Source organism: Lithobates pipiens, unplaced genomic scaffold (genome assembly GCF_037356315.1).
Source record: "Lithobates pipiens isolate NorthernLeopardFrog02 unplaced genomic scaffold, aLitPip1_a1.2 Scaffold_17, whole genome shotgun sequence".
Taxonomy (NCBI): domain Eukaryota; kingdom Metazoa; phylum Chordata; class Amphibia; order Anura; family Ranidae; genus Lithobates; species Lithobates pipiens.
The window spans coordinates 18,373,233-18,389,942 of NW_027507755.1; positions in this window are offsets into that span (position 1 = coordinate 18,373,233).

The following is a 16,710-nucleotide window of genomic DNA, read 5'->3' on the forward strand; positions in this document are numbered from 1 at the left end:
AGTGCGAAATAAAAAGTGTGAGATGAAAAGTGCAAAGTGAAAAGCAGGAATCAACACTCACCAAACTTCTGCTAACATGAAATTAGCAGAAGGAGCACAAACAGTGGAGCCTGACAATTGAACTTCTTCTTTTTCGGCTCGTAGTACTTCTAGTATGTCACTATGTTCATGTTTTTTGGCTGCCAATTGTGTACCACTTGTATGCAAGACAAAATCCAGGCACACGCCTTCACACAAAAGTCTGAGGTTTTGTCTGCAGAAAATTCTAACGTGTGTACGAGGCTTTAGATTCAACGGGGGTCATAGTGATTGTTAGATTTATACCAGAGGACTCCAAACGTACTAAGCAAAGGGCCAGATTACTGTCCTTCAGACTTTAGGGGGGCTGGACTATGACCAATGGAAGCAGAAAATACCCTGGCGTCAGTGGGCATAAAAAATGCCCAATCATTGGTTTGAATTGGAGGAATAGTATCCCATTGTTGGTATCAATGGGAAGAAAATTTCCACTTCGATGGTGTCAGTGGGAGGAATAGTGCTCCGTCAATGGTGTCAGTTGGGGGAATAGTGCCCCAAGGGCCAGATAAAGGTAAGCCCATGGCTACATCTGGCCCCTGGGCTGCAGTTGGGCTGAATCTAAATCATTCAGGGGTCATTCAGACGCCTGAATGATTTAGATTATAAGAAATATATGTTTCTTTTTTTAAAAAAAACAACACAATCCAAGTAATAATACATGAAAAATAGAGAAACAGCTTGGAATGTTTACAATGGTAAACTTTTTGTGTTCTGTTAAAGCACTCCCCATGACTGTATGGTATATGCTGTTATCCATTTCTGAGACCGTTCCCATTCACATATTAAAACATTTAGCCGTTTCTTTGGCTGCTGCACCTACAGCATCATTACAGTTTCTATCGCCTCTATTCCTTTGTTATTTGGCTGGTGTTGCTTTAGAAACCCACATATCAAAGTGATAACTGACACATTTCTTTTACAGCTGATGCACGCTGCTAATTGGCAATATTCCTAATGGCTTTCATTTCTAGAAGTGTTTGTAGCTGCAAATTAATTACTTCGGTGTTAACCTGTCACCTTGGTTTGCAAAGTAATACAATTAAAAATCCTCCGCTACACAACAGGCACTCCTTGGTGACCCAACTGTGATCTAATGGCTCTATTACACTAAAGTTGGCATACAATGGTGGAATTTTGTTTAAAAAATGTTGTTATAAGATTATTCGTTTGATTTTCTAATCATGAGTGTGGTCAAATCAACATTCATTTTCAACTGTCAAAATTCAAAGAAACAGGATTAAAAGTTTTTCTCAAAATAATCATTTAACAGTGAACATTCTGTTTTAAATAACACGTTATGCATTAGCATTCCTAAGGCCTCAAGCACACTGGATGTTTTTACAGCTGCTGTTTTTTGGCTTCAAGCCAGTAAGGCCGCGTACACACGCGGGGACTGTTCGCCCAACTTTGTCCGTCAAACAGTTTCGGCAAACAGTCCGCTCAAAATTAGCATGGACGGACATGGCCACACACGACGAACGAACAGTTTGCTGAAACCGTGCGCGATGACGTGAACGGCACGTACGACGGGACGAAAAATACGACGTCCTATACACTGCATTATAACTTTCGGCGTGTTAAGCCTTTCTGAGCATGCGCGGAACTTAGTTTGTCGAACAAGCCTACACACGGGCGGACTGTTCGCTCAAACAAGGTTTCAGCGGACAGTTTTACGGAATTTCCGAAAAACCTTGTTCGTCAAACTGTCCGCTGAAACTGTCCGCTGAAAGCCCACACACGAGCGGACTGTCCGCCCAAACACTGTTCAGCGGACAAAGTTGGGCGAACAGTCCGCTCGTGTGTACGCGGCCTAAGACGAGTGCCCCCCCACCCCAAAGCACCCCCCCATGTTGAGGGCACGTGGCCTGGTATGGCTAGGGGGGCGCTTGCTCGTCCCCACCCCCTTTCATGACCCCCCAGGCTACGTGCATGCATAAGGGTTTGCTATGGACTTTGGGGGGACCCCCACGCTGTTTTTTCTGCATAGGGGTTCCCCTTTAAATCCATACCAGGTGACGGGGGGTCAGGAGGTGTCAATCTCGCCGATGGAGGCGGTGACATTGACTTCCTTCTCTAGTTCCGTCTACCTGGAGCCACATTCAAAATTAACGGACTTTAGTCCATGTGTGGGCAAGTCCGTTCATTTCAAAAGTCCGGCGGAGTACCACACAGACGGGCGGATTGCCCGCCAGACTGCAGACACTAATCTCAGCTCTTTGACTTGTTGTTGTGGGCTCTATCTTCTAATGTTTTCACCCCCCACACCCGGCTCCTGATACCATCACCTACCCCTCTTGATGTGAATTCCTCAATGCACCTTGTGCAACTCTATTTACACATATTTACTTTTATCATGTTCCTATTCAAAGGAATCTATTGGCACTATTATACAACTTGCACCAGACGCAACTTTTAATCTCTCTGCCAAACATCTGGTCACGGCGATTTTTTTCAATATAGATTGACACATATTGCTACTGCTCCTGATGAGTGGATATCTCCATGAAACGCGTAGAGCCCCAGCCTTATGCTACACCATCGCAATCATGTGATTCTGAGGTCGATAATTATGGATTTTATTGTTACCATTGACTCAATGATGTTGATGATGAATTACAATGGCGTTTTATGAAATTACTATTATTATACTGTGAATTTGTTGTCATTATGGACAATAAACTGTGAAGATATTATTCTTGCTTATCATGTTATTTCATTATTCTATGTATAAATTGTTTTGGATATATTAACATGTGATTGTTCATTTAATACTTTTAGCTGTGCTTCATATAAAGTTCCAACAAACCTCCTTTTTTTTATCCCTCTGGCGTCAGTTGGGAGGTCACGTAACTGCTGTGCTGGTCGGTCAGCCCCTCCCGCTTTAGATCTGGATTGGAGGTGTAGAGCAGACAGGAGTCATGTGACCAGCCTGAAGATCTCTGAAAAAAAGGTATTTGGCAGCATCATTTTAAGAACATACTTACACAGGGCATTATGGCTGCATAAAATAGAAGGGCTGCCAGTGTAAAAAGTAAAAATTTCTACTGATAGTGGCAGGAAGGGGGGGGGGGGGGGCAGAGACACAGACTCCGACTGCGGACGACGGAGGCATGTAATCTGACCACAGTGATCAGAGCTCAGCAGTCATGATTATCATGGTCAGTACACAAAGGGGAACACGGGAAGTGACATTATCAGCGAGAATTTTTAGATCTTAGAAAGGGGCAGATTTAAAAGCACTGGGGTTACTGGGGTTACAAACACCTTAAGCTGCCCGTGGATGGTGTCAAGTCAGCGGGTGACCATATTTTCTAGATAGACTGGTTTCTAAGCCTTATGCACACTGGACGTTATAAAAACACCAGTAGCATTAGCTGTAGAAAGCTGTAGCTGTAGAATTAGTTTTACAGTATTTTTGCATTAGCATTTTTTAGAGATTTTCAGCGGTCTTTTAGCTGTATAACTTTTTAAAGCTTTTTTTTTAGGAAATCTATACTCCCACAAAAGCTTAGAGTTAGAGCGTTTTTACAGCTGAAAAACTCCTCTCAAAGCCCTAGTTCTGTTTTTTTTTCAGCCAGAAAACGCTAGTAAAAGAGCTGGAAGAAGAAAGCGGAGGCCCGGCAAGAAGAAAGGGCGGCGAAAGAAGACCCCGAATAGTCTGATTGCGTGTACACGGCATCAGTGGGACAGAGCATGGGAAGAAAAACATATTGGGCCAAGAACTCTTTGTTCAGCTCTGGTCGGTTATGATATACAGAGGAAAATTAGTGCACATATGTCCTAATTAGTGATGGATGAACTTCCGAAGGGACGTTTCGTGAACGCGAAACGCGAACACGGCCAATAGTTCGCGAACCCTAATGTTCGCGGCGGGCCCCATTGACTTCAATGGGAGGCGAACTTTACAAACCTACAGGTCAAATTTTCAGCCACAAAATAATTACTAGCTGTGCACACATAGTCCCACCACATGGCCAATGACATAACACATGTATGAGGTGAATCTGGGATTGACAACTGCAAGCATTCTTTTTTTATATGTGAAATTGTGATAATTCAGGACTGTGGAGCGCATGAAGGCAATGGAGGAGAGGGAAGGTCAGGGTAGGCAAAGAAGAGGGTGCAGGAGATGATCAACTGCACCGTGATAGAGAGCACAGACATCAGCAGCGTGACATACAGCAATGACACCTGCACCGTGATAGAGTGATCTGACACCAACACCGTGATAGAGAGCACTGACATTAGCAGCGTGACATACAGCAATGACACCTGCACCGTGATAGAGTGATCTGACACCAGCACCATGATAGAGAGCACTGACATCAGCAGCGTGACATACAGCAATGACACCTGCACCGTGATAGAGTGATCTGACACCAGCAGCGTGATAGAGAGCACTGACATCAGCAGCGTGACATACAGCAATGACACCTGCACCGTGATAGAGTGACCTGACACCAGCACCGTGATAGAGAGCACTGATATCAGCAGCGTGACATACAGCAATGACACCTGCACCATGATAGAGTGATCTAACACCAGCACCATGATAGAGAACACTGACATCAGCAGCGTGACATACAGCAATGACACCTGCACCGTGATAGAGTGATCTGACACCAGCACCGTGATAGAGAGCACTGATATCAGCAGCGTGACATACAGCAATGACACCTGCACCATGATAGAGTGATCTAACACCAGCACCATGATAGAGAACACTGACATCAGCAGCGTGACATACAGCAATGACACCTGCACCGTGATAGAGTGATCTGACACCAGCACCATGATAGAGAGCACTGACATCAGCAGCGTGACATAAAGCACTGACACCAGCACCGTGATATACAGCACTGACACCAGCACCGTGATAGAGAGCACTGACATCAGCAGCATGACATACAGCAATGACACCTGCACCGTGATAGAGTGATCTGACACCAGCACCATGATAGAGAGCACTGACATCAGCAGCGTGACATAAAGCACTGACACCAGCACCGTGATATACAGCACTGGCACCAGCACGTGATATACAGCACTGACACCTTAAGCAGCCCCAGGAGGAAGTCAGCATAGCACAGGGATGGTGGGAGCCCCTCATAGTGAGCATAGCACAGGGATGGTGGGAGCCCCTCATAATATGCACAGCAGAGGTACAGCCCCAGGAGTAAGTCAGCATAGCACAGGGATGGTGGGAGCCCCTCATAATAAGCAGCCCCAGGAGGAAGTCAGCACAGCACAGGGATGGTGGGAGCCCCTCATAATGAGCATAGCACAGGGATGGTGGGAGCCCCTCATAAGGAGCATAGCACAGGGATGGTGGGAGCCCCTCGTAATATGCACAGCAGAGGTACAGCCCCAGGAGTAAGTCAGCATAGCATAGGGATGGTGGGAGCCCCTCATAATAAGCAGCCCCAGGAGGAAGTCAGCACAGCACAGGGATGGTGGGAGCCCCTCATAATATGCACAGCAGAGGTACAGCCCCAGGAGTAAGTCAGCAAAGCACAGGGATGGTGGGAGCCCCTCATAATAAGCAGCCCCAGGAGGAAGTCAGCACAGCACAGGGATGGTGGGAGCCCCTCATAATGAGCATAGCACAGGGATGGTGGGAGCCCCTCATAATATGCACAGCAGAGGTACAGCCCCAGGAGTAAGTCAGCATAGCATAGGGATGGTGGGAGCCCCTCATAATAAGCAGCCCCAGGAGGAAGTCAGCACAGCACAGGGATGGTGGGAGCCCCTCATAATATGCACAGCAGAGGTACAGCCCCAGGAGTAAGTCAGCATAGCACAGGGATGGTGGGAGCCCCTCATAATAAGCAGCCCCAGGAGGAAGTCAGCACAGCTCAGGGATGGTGGGAGCCCCTCATAATGAGCATAGCACAGGGATGGTGGGAGCCCCTCACAATGAGCGTAGCACAGGGATGGTGGGAGCCCCTCATAATAAGCAGCCCCAGGAAGAAGTCAAGTATGTGCAAGTATTTTATACGTGTATTACACAACTATTTACTGCACACCAAATAGTACACCTATACCAGTCCTTAAGGACCTTTGTGGAACTAGTAGGTTGTGATTAGCAGACTGTACCTCACTCAACCCTATATACTGTAGTACACTATACCTTACCAGTCCTTATAAGGACCTTTGTGGAACTAGTAGGTTGTGATTAGCAGACTGTACCTCAGTCCCTATACTCATAAAGGACTGCTGCAGAATAGGGCAGCAGTCAGCAGTAGTGCACCTCAACCCTATATATTGTGGACCTATACCAGTCCTTAAGGATTAGCAGACTGTACCTCACTCAACCCTATATACTGTAGTACACTAAACCTTACCAGTCCTTATAAGGACCTTTGTGGAACTAGTAGGTTGTGATTAGCAGACTGTACCTCAGTCCCTATACAGATAATGGACTGCTGCAGAATAGGGCAGCAGTCAGCAGTAGTGCACCTCAACCCTATATATTGTGGACCTATACCAGTCCTTAAGGATTAGCAGACTGTACCTCACTCAACCCTATATACTGTAGTACACTATACCTTACCAGTCCTTATAAGGACCTTTGTGGAACTAGTAGGTTGTGATTAGCAGACTGTACCTCAGCCCCTATACTGATAAAGGACTGCTGCAGAATAGGGCAGCAGTCAGCAGTAGTGCACCTCAACCCTATATATTGTGGACCTTTACCAGTCCTTAAGGATTAGCAGACTGTACCTCACTCAACCCTATATACTGTAGTACACTATACCTTACCAGTCCTTATAAGGACCTTTGTGGAACTAGTAGGTTGTGATTAGCAGACTGTACCTCAGTCTCTATACTCATAAAGGACTACTGCAGCAGAAGGGCAGCAGTCAAGTATAATATTCTTTCTGTATTTGGAATAAAGAATATTATACGTGTACAACCCTATTACCATACCAGTCCTGAAAAGGACCTTTGTGGACCTAATAGTAACAGCTACTGATTAAACTGACTGTCCCTCACTGCCACACACAGCTTTCTGCCTGTCCTTATTTAAACTGACAAAACACAGGCTGCTGCAACAATAACTTGAATAGCACTCAAAACTATATCCTGTACTACTTTACCATACCAGTCCTGAAAAGGACTTTTGTGGACCTAATAGTAACAGCTAATGATTAAACTGACTGTCCCTCTCTGCAACACACAGTGTCCTATCTGTCCCTCTCTCAGCACTGACAAAAGACAACCTGCTGCAACAATGACTTGAATAGCAGTGCCTCAAACCTATATCCTGAACGTGTTACACCTATACTATACCAGTCCTTAACCACTTTCAGACCGGACCAATTTGCTGGTCCGGACCAGACCAATTTGCTGGTCCGGACCAGACCACTTTTTGCGATTCGGCACTGCGTCGCTTTAACTGACAATTGCGCGATCGTGCGACGTGGCTCCCAAACAAAATTAACGTCCTTTTTTTCCCACAAATAGAGCTTTCTTTTGGTGGTATTTGATCACCCCTGCGGTTTTTATTTTTTGCGCTATAAACAAAAATAGAGCGATAATTTTGAAAAAAACGCATTATTTTTTTACTTTTTGTAATAATAAATATCCCCCAAAAATATATAAAAAAACATTTTTTTCCCTCAGTTTAGGCCGATACGTATTCTTCTAAATATTTTTGGTAAAAAAATCGCAATAAGCGATTATTGATTGGTTTGTGCAAAAGTTATAGCGTTTACAAAATAGGGATAGTTTTATAGCATTTTTTTTTTACTAGTAATGGTGGCGATCTGTGATTTTTATTGTGACTGCGACATTGTGGGGGACCCATCGGACATTTTTGACACATTTTTGGGACCATTGTCATTTATACAGTAATCACTGCTATATAAATGCAGTGATTCCTGTGTAAATGACACTGGCAGTGAAAGGGTTAACCAGTGGGTGGCAGTGTAGGGGTTAAGTGTTCCTAGGGGTGTGTTACTAACTGTGGGGGGGTTGGGCTTTCATTTAGTGTACACTGATCTCTGCTCCAATCACATGGAGCAGAGATCAGCGTCACTAGTTGCTAGGCAGAATGGAAAAATTTTGATTATACAGCATTTCCTCCATTCGGCCGCTCCGTGAGACGATCGCGGGGATGCCCGCAGCGATCGAGTCCGCGGGTCCCGCGACCGGACTCACGGGGGTCCCGACCAGCGCGGGAGCGTGCCGCCGGCGGCGCGCTCCCGATGGCACGGCGGCAACAAATATTGGACGTACATGTACGCCAATATGCCTGCCCGTGCCATTCTGTCGACGTACATCGTCGTGCGCTGGTCGGGAAGTGGTTAAAAGAACTTTTGTGGACCTAATAGCTAGCGATTTGGGTCACTGCAGTCTCTCCCTGCTCCACACAGCAACCTCTCCTTATAGTGACATACGAAAGAATGTAAAATGGCCGCCGGATCGGGTCTATTTATAAGTTAGGGGGAATGTCCAAGTGTCCATGTGCTGTAATGTCTCAATTGGCTGTCCTGTACCACATGATGGATGTGTCATCATAGGTCAAAGTTATTTTACACAGTAAACACGTAAGTCCGCCGGGCGAACAGCAGCAATAGTCCGCCGATCGGGCGGACCGCGAACAGCCAAAATTCGCCGCGAACCGACCGCCGGGCGAATCGTTCGGCCATCTCTAGTCCTGATTTCTCTTTTGTAACCCTTCTACATGCCTATGACTATTGGTGGACCCATAATAATGTTTTTCCCAGAAGTGGTTGTTTGTCTGGAATCCGTCAGGGTTATTTCAACTTGGATGCAAATAGGGCTTAGCAGAGTCCTGTCTTATGGCCTTCCCTTTTCTCGGTTTTGTGGTCCCAGAAAAATCTTCCCCCTGTCCTTGTGTATTGGGAACAATGGGCACTTCTGAGCCCAGCGCAGCTCATCAAGACAAAATGTGCTAATGTGACTTCTGGCATTTAGTAAGGCGACAATATTTTATTCCTTAATAGTGACATTTTCCTCCCACCGCCATCCAGCCTTGAGGAGAACTTTTGTGCGCTGGCCCAAAAACAGAATGTTGTGTTATTTTCGCAAGGTCAGCAGATATGGCCGCATTCCCAGCTTCCTTCACAGCAACGCACACTTGGAAAACACTTAAAGGATTATCTCATGTCAGAGATTTCCCTCTATGCAGCATTTGCTCTAAATTTAAGAAAAACTCCATCAAACATGATATTTATCCAAAATAGGCACACAGTGATCCTGATTACAGCTTATCTACAATTCTCACACCAGTAGAAAAAATATACTTTTTTTTATGCTTTTAAAGTATGCCTTGAAAAAGTATTCATACCCTTTGAAAGTTCCACATATTGTTATGCTACAATCAAAAACGTAAATGTATTTTATTGGGACTTTATGTGATAGACCAACACAAAGTTGCACAATTGTGAAGTTGAAGGAAAATGATAAATGGTTTTCAATTTTTTTTACAAATATGTGAAAAGTGTGGGGGGCATTTGTATTCAGCCCCCCCGAGTCAATACTTTGTAGAACCTCCTTTCACTGCAACTACAGCTGCAAGTCTTTTTGGGGATGTCTCTACCAGATTTGCACATCTAGTGTGAAATTTTCGGCCATTCTTCTTTGAAAAATAGCTCAGGCTCTGTCAGATGGGATGGAGAGCATCTGTGAACAGAAATTTTAAAGTCTTGCCACAGATTGTCAATTGGATTTAGGTTTGGACTTTGACTGGGTCATTCTAACACATGAATATGCTTTGATATAAACCAAGGGTCTCCAAACTTTCTAAATAAAGGGCCGTTTTACTGTCCTTCAGATTTTAGAAGGGCTAGAGTGAGCAGTAGAAGTAGAAAATGCCCCAGTGGGAGTATAAAAATGGCATAGTGGGGGTTATTTATTAAAGGAAAATCCACTTTGCACTACAAGTGCACTGAAAGGGCACTTGGAAGTTCAGTCGCTGTAGATCTGAGGGGGACATGCAAGGAAAATAAAAAAAACAGCATTTTAGCTTGCACATGATTGGATGATAAAATCAGCAGAGCTTCGCCTCATTTCAAATCTACCCCACAGATTTACAGCGACTGCACTTGTAGCACTAAGTGGATTTGCCTTTCGTAAATAACCCCCAGTGCCTGTAGTCAGTAGAAGGAGGAATAGTGCCCCATCAATGGTATTAGTGGGAGGAATAGTGTCCCATCACTGGTGTCAGTGGAAGGAATAGTGTCCCATCATTGGTGTCAGTGGAAGGAATAGTGTCCCAAGGACCGTATAAAGGGAAGCAAAGGGCCCATTTGGCCTGCGGGCCACAGTTTGGAGACCACTGATATAAACCATTCTATTGTAGCTCTGACTGTATGTTTATGGTCATTGTCCTGCTTGAAGGTCTCTTAGATTGTGAGCTCTAAGGAGCAGGGCCATCTGATTCCTAGTGTAATAAAGTGTATTGTATTTGTACTGTCTACCCTCATGTTGAAAAACGCTGCGTAAACTGTTGGCGCTATATAAATCCTGTAAATGAAAAATAATAAAAGATGAACCTCTACCCTAGTCTCCAGTCTTTTGCAGACTCTAATGCCACATACACACGATCGGAAATTCACCAGCAAAAGACCGATGAGAGCTTTTGGTCAGAAAATGCGATTGTGTGTATGCTCCATCGGACTTTTGCTGGCTGAGTTTCGGCCAGCAAAAGATTGAGAGCATGTTCTCAATTTTTTGGTTGGAAAAAGTTACGATCCAAAAACGCGTTTGTGTGTATGCAATTCCAATGCTCAAAAGCTCACGCATGCTCAGATTCAACTATGAGACAGAAGCTATTGGCTACTGGCTATTGAACTTCCTTTTTCTAGTCCCATCGTACGTGTTGTACTGTACGTCATTGTGTTCTTGATGGTCAGAATTTGGTGTGACCGTGTGTAGGCAAGACAGCTTGAGCCAAATCCCGTCGGAATTCCGTCGGAAAAACCATCAGAGCTTTTTCCGACCAAAATTATGATCGTGTGTAAGCTGCATTACAGGTTTTCTTCTAAGATTGCCCCGTATTTGGCTCCATCCATCTTCCCATCAACTTTGACCAGCTTCCCTGTTCCTGCTGAAGAAAAGCATCCCCGCAACATGTCTTACAGTGGTGATGGTGTGTTCAGAGTGATGTGCAGTGTTAGTTTTCCACCACACATAGCGTTTTTCTTTTAGACCAAAAAGTTCAATTTTGGTCTCATCTGACCAGAGCACCTTTTTCCACATGTTTGCTGTGTCCCCCCACATGGCTTCTCGCAAACTGCAAACAGGCCCTCATATGGCTTTCCTTCAACACTGGCTTTCTTCATGCCACTCTTCCATTAAGGTCAGATTTATGGAGTGCATGACTAATGCCTCATCGTTCTTTTACACACGATCGGAATTCTCGTCGGAAAAAGCTCTGATGATTTTCCTGTCGGAATTCCGATGGGATTTCGCTCAAACTGTCTTGCCTACACACGGTCACACCAAATTCCGACCACCAAGAACGCGGTGACGTACAACACGTACGATAGGACTAGAAAAAGGAAGTTCAATACCTAGTAGCCAATAGCTTCCATCTCGTAGTTGAATTTGAGCATGAGTGAGTTTTTGCGCGTCGGAATTGCATACACATGATCGGAATTTCCATCGGGAAAATTGAACACATGCTATCAAATTTTTGCTGGCAGGAATTCGGACAGCTAAACTCCGATGGAGCATACACACGGTTGCATTTTCCGATGAAAAGCTCTCATCAGTCTTTTGCTGGCCGAAATTCCGATCGTGTGTATGCGGCATAATAGTTGTCCTGAGGACAGATTCTCCCACCTGAGCTGTGAATCTCTGCAGTTTCAAGGGGTGTGAATACTTTTTCAAGGCACTGTATCTATCTATCTAACCACTAAAATTTCAGATATATACTTTAACATTATTAAAACATGGAAAAGTGACAACAACAAAAAAACAAGACCAGATGGGCCATTAAATCTGCCCTTTTTTATTTTACTTTTTTGGTCTGAATATAGATCAAGGATCTCCAAATTATGGGTTGCAGGCCACATCCTGTGGGCTACTAGATTTTATTTGGCCCCCTATACAGGGTCAGTGGTGTATCCTCAATATGCCAAATTGAGGGTTAATCTCAGCAGTCTGCCTATGGTCTCCACTTCAACCCAATCCCTATGTAACTGAGGACTCTATTGGGGATTTTGATGTAAGGTGGACTCTAATGGTGACTCTGATATAAGGGAGGCTTTTTGGGGGCTCTGATGTAAGGGGGGCTTTGATGGGGACTCTGATGTAAGAGAGGATTGTTATGGGTGACTTCGATGTAAGTGGGATTTTGATGCCTATGGTCTCTGCTTCAACCCAATCCCTAAGTAAAAGGGTACTCTGGTGTAAGGGAGATTCTGATGTAAGGGGTACTGTGATGGGGACTGTGATATAAGGGGGATTCTGACGTAACGGGAACTTTGATGGGGACTATGAAACACGGAACGCTGATGTAAGGGGGACTCTAATTTGGACCCTGATGTAAGGGAGGCTGTGATGGGGACTCAAATGTAAGGAGGAGGGGAGGGCACTGATGGGGACTTTGATGTAAGGTGGGCTCTGGTGGGGACTCTTATGAAAGAGGGACCCTGATGGGGACTTTGATATAGGGGAATTCTGATGCCTATAGTCTCTGCTTCAACCTAATCCCTATATAATGGGTGACTCTGATGTAAGGGGGATTCTGATGTATAGGGGTACTCTGATGAGTACTCTGATGTAAGGGGTACTCTACTATAAGGGGGACTCTGATGGCAATTCTTATGTAGGGGGGTATCTGATGGAAACTCTGATATAAGGTGGACTTTGATGTAAGGGGATTCTAATGTCTAAGGTCTCAGCTTTAACCAAATCACTGAGGACTCTGATGTAAGGGGGATCCTTATGTAAGGTGCACTCTGATGGGGACTGTAATGTAAGGGGGAACTCTGAGATAAGGTGTACTCTGATGGAGATCTTGATGTAAGGGGTTCTCTAACGGGGGGCCTGATGTAAGGGGGGGAGGGCTCTAATGTAAGTGGAGTTCTGATGCCTATGTCCTCCATTTCAACCCAATCCCTATGTAACCAGGTAGTCTGAATCTTAATCGGATTTTGGTAAGTCTGTAATTATCTGTAAAATAAAGGATGTGGCTCCCATACTAAAACATTTGTAATCCCCTGCTATACATGCATGCTTACCCCAAGCATGTTAATTTACTGTTGACTGACGTACTACCTCTGCTGGAAGTTTGCTTCAAGCATCAACTACTCTTTTGGTAAAATAATAACTTCTATGGTCATTTTCTAAGGTTAATGTAATTTCAGAAATATTTTTTTTAAATCATTATTTTATTAAAAAAATTCCTGATGACCCGATCGTGAAGGTCTTTGTTCAGGCACGCTATGTTCCTGTCTCCCAGTTATGCCTCATTATTGTCACCCCGTCACTTGAACGTCAGGTTTAGAGGAATGGAAGTGTACTTTTGCTTTTGTCTTGCAGAGTATTGTACCCGGAGATGATCTGTATGACATGATTGGATTACAGCACATTTAAAGGTGAAGTCCAAGTTTCCTGTCACTTTAAATCACTTATTTGGGCCAATGTGTTACATATTACAAGAATAATATAGGAGCAGCCATGCCCAGCAATGAGCATCTTGTTTGAGCTCCGTCTCCCCGGACCTCGCACTCTGACAAAGGTTCCATGCAGATGTGACCGGCATTCCATCCGGGGACATAAGAAAGAAACGCTTAGGTGAAGAATAGGGCAGGAATCCCAGGCATGCAACACACTTCATGGGGCGATGACAAAAGGATCTAATCTCCACGCCATTCTCCATGAAATGCCAATTTCATTACTCCGGCATTTTTAGCACATACCAAGAATACTAAAGTCTGACTTGTGGCTGGTGCTGTATAGTTCCATTATATTTACTATAAAAAAAAACCTCCTAAAATAACACTAAAGCTATATCCATGTACTTCCAAGAGGAGAGCCAGAAAGCACGATTTATATCTAAATTGTTTAACCACTTCAGCACCGGAAGATTTGGCTGCTCAACGATCAGGCCATGTTTTGCGATACGGCACTATGTCGCTTTAACTGACTATTGCGCGGTCGTGTAACGTTGTACCAAAACAAAATTGACGTCCTTTTTTTCCCACAAGCAGCACTTTCTTTTGGTGATATTTGATCATCTCTGCAGTTTTTATTTTATGCCCGATAAAAGAGCGGCAACTTTTTAAAAAACACAATATTTTGTACTTTTTGCTGTAATAAATAGCCCCAGTTTTTTTTTTTTTTTAAACACATTTTTCCTCAGTTTAGGCCAATATGTATTTTACATATTTTTGGTAATAAAAATCGCAAAAAGCTTATATTGATTGGTTTGCTCAAAAGTTATAGCATCTACAAAATAGGGCGGGGATATGCAATTAGCGGACCTCCAGCTGTTGCAAAACTACAAGTCCCATCATGCCTCGGCCTCTGGGCGTCATGTTTGTGGCTGTCGGAGTCTTGCTATGCCTCATTAACTTGTAGTTCTGCAACCGCTGGAGGTCCGCTAATTGCATAACCCTGAAATAGGGGATAAATTTATACCATTTTTATTATTATAATTTTTTTTACTAGTAATGGCGGTCATCTGTGATTTTTATCAGGACTGCGACATTATGGCGGACACATCGGACACTTTTGACACATTTTTGGGTCAATTGACAAGTATACAACGATCAGTCCTATAAAAATGCACTTATTACTGTATAAATGTCACTGGCAGGGAAGGTGTTAACACTAGGGGGCAATCAAGGGGTTAACTGTGTTCCGTGACTGTGTGTTCTAACTGTGGGGGAGGGGACTGACTATAGGAGATGACGGATTGTGGTTCCCAGCTCGTAGGAACTCACAATGTCTCTCTCCTCTCCTCACAGAACTGGGATGTGTGTGTTTACGCACACATGCCCCTGTTCTGCCTCTCGTGCCCGTGATTGCTCGTGGCCGGAGGTCATCGCTACTGAAGATCAAGGCCAATGAGAGCTGCAGAGCTGGAGGTGTGCCTCTGTGTGTAAATCCAAGAAGTGAACAGGCAGCAGCTTCAGCTGCCCTCTGTTAAAATGGTTGCAGCCAAACTCGGTGGAGGGAGATTTCTGCTGTACAGAATCGCAGTATATATAAAATAATATCCAAAGTGGTTGGAGGGAAGCTTCAGAATGGCAAAGATGTTTTTATTACAAATTATGTGAGCAGACTGCAGTTCCTCTTTAACCACTTCCGGATCGCCGCATACCGAAGTACGTCCCTACTTTGGGGATGGATATTGTTGTTATGGCAGCAGCTAGATGCCATAACCCCGGTATCCCCGTGTTTGGCTGGCAGTCCGGTACAAGATAAAAGTGGTCTCTGTGGCAGATTGGGCGTGAGATCACTTTTATTGGCGGCGGGAGAGGACCCCCCCACGCAGCGATCCAGTGCTCTGCACCGCATACCGGAACCGTCGGCAGTGGCAGAGGAGATCGGATCCTTCTCAGTGCTGTGCATGGAGACGAGTGAGGGGAAAATGTTTCCCACCCATCTCCATGACACTGCAGGGCGGAAGCGACGTCATAACGTCACTTCCGCCCATAGCTCTTAGCCCTTGTACACATGGTTGGAGATTCCGACGGAATGTGTCCTATCGGACCATTTTGTCGGATATTCCGACTGTGTGTGGTCTCCATCAGACTGTTTCCGTCGGAATATTCGACGGACCAACTTTTCCAACTTGCCGGTAAAATTTTCGGCCAAAATGCTCCGAACGGACATACTCCGATCATGTGTAGCCTACTCCAAATCGGACTACACGGACAAAGTGCCATGCATGCTCAGATCAAATTCCTAGACCAAAGCTATTGGCTACTAACCTGAACGTAGTCCCGTCGTAACGAAATAACGTCATCACGTTATGTACAATCGGATTTTCCGACAACTTAGTCCGACCGTGTGTATGCAACATCACTTCCGGACCTCTTCCGGAATTAGTCCGTCCGAATTACTCTGATGGATTTGGTTGTCGGAATCTCTGACCGTGTGTACAAGGGCTTAAAGAGCAAAAAGTTATCACGTCTACAAAATAGGGGATAGATTTTATTATAATTTTTTTTTATTAGTAATGGCGGCGATCTGCATTTTTTTATCATGACTGTGACATTATGGCAGACACGTCGGACACTTTTGACACTATTTTGGGACCACTGACATTTATACAGTGATCAGTGCTATAAAAATGCACTGATTACTGTGTAAATGACACTGGCAGGGAAGGGTTAAACACTAGGGGGCAATCAAGTGGTTAATCGTGTCCTAGGGAGTGATTCTAACTATGGGGGGATGGGCTACCACTACCATAACAGCGATCACTGCTCCCGATAACAGGGAGCAGCAGATCCCTGTCATGTCACAAGGCAGAACAGGGACATCCCCATTCTGTCGATCTGTTAGACGATCGCGGGCCCAAGGACATAGAGTCCACGGCACCCGTGGGCACAGTCATGGAGTATGCGGTGCGCGCGTGCCCACAATGCCGCGATTTAAAGGGGATATGTACCTGTATGCCCATCTGCCAGCCATGCCATTGTG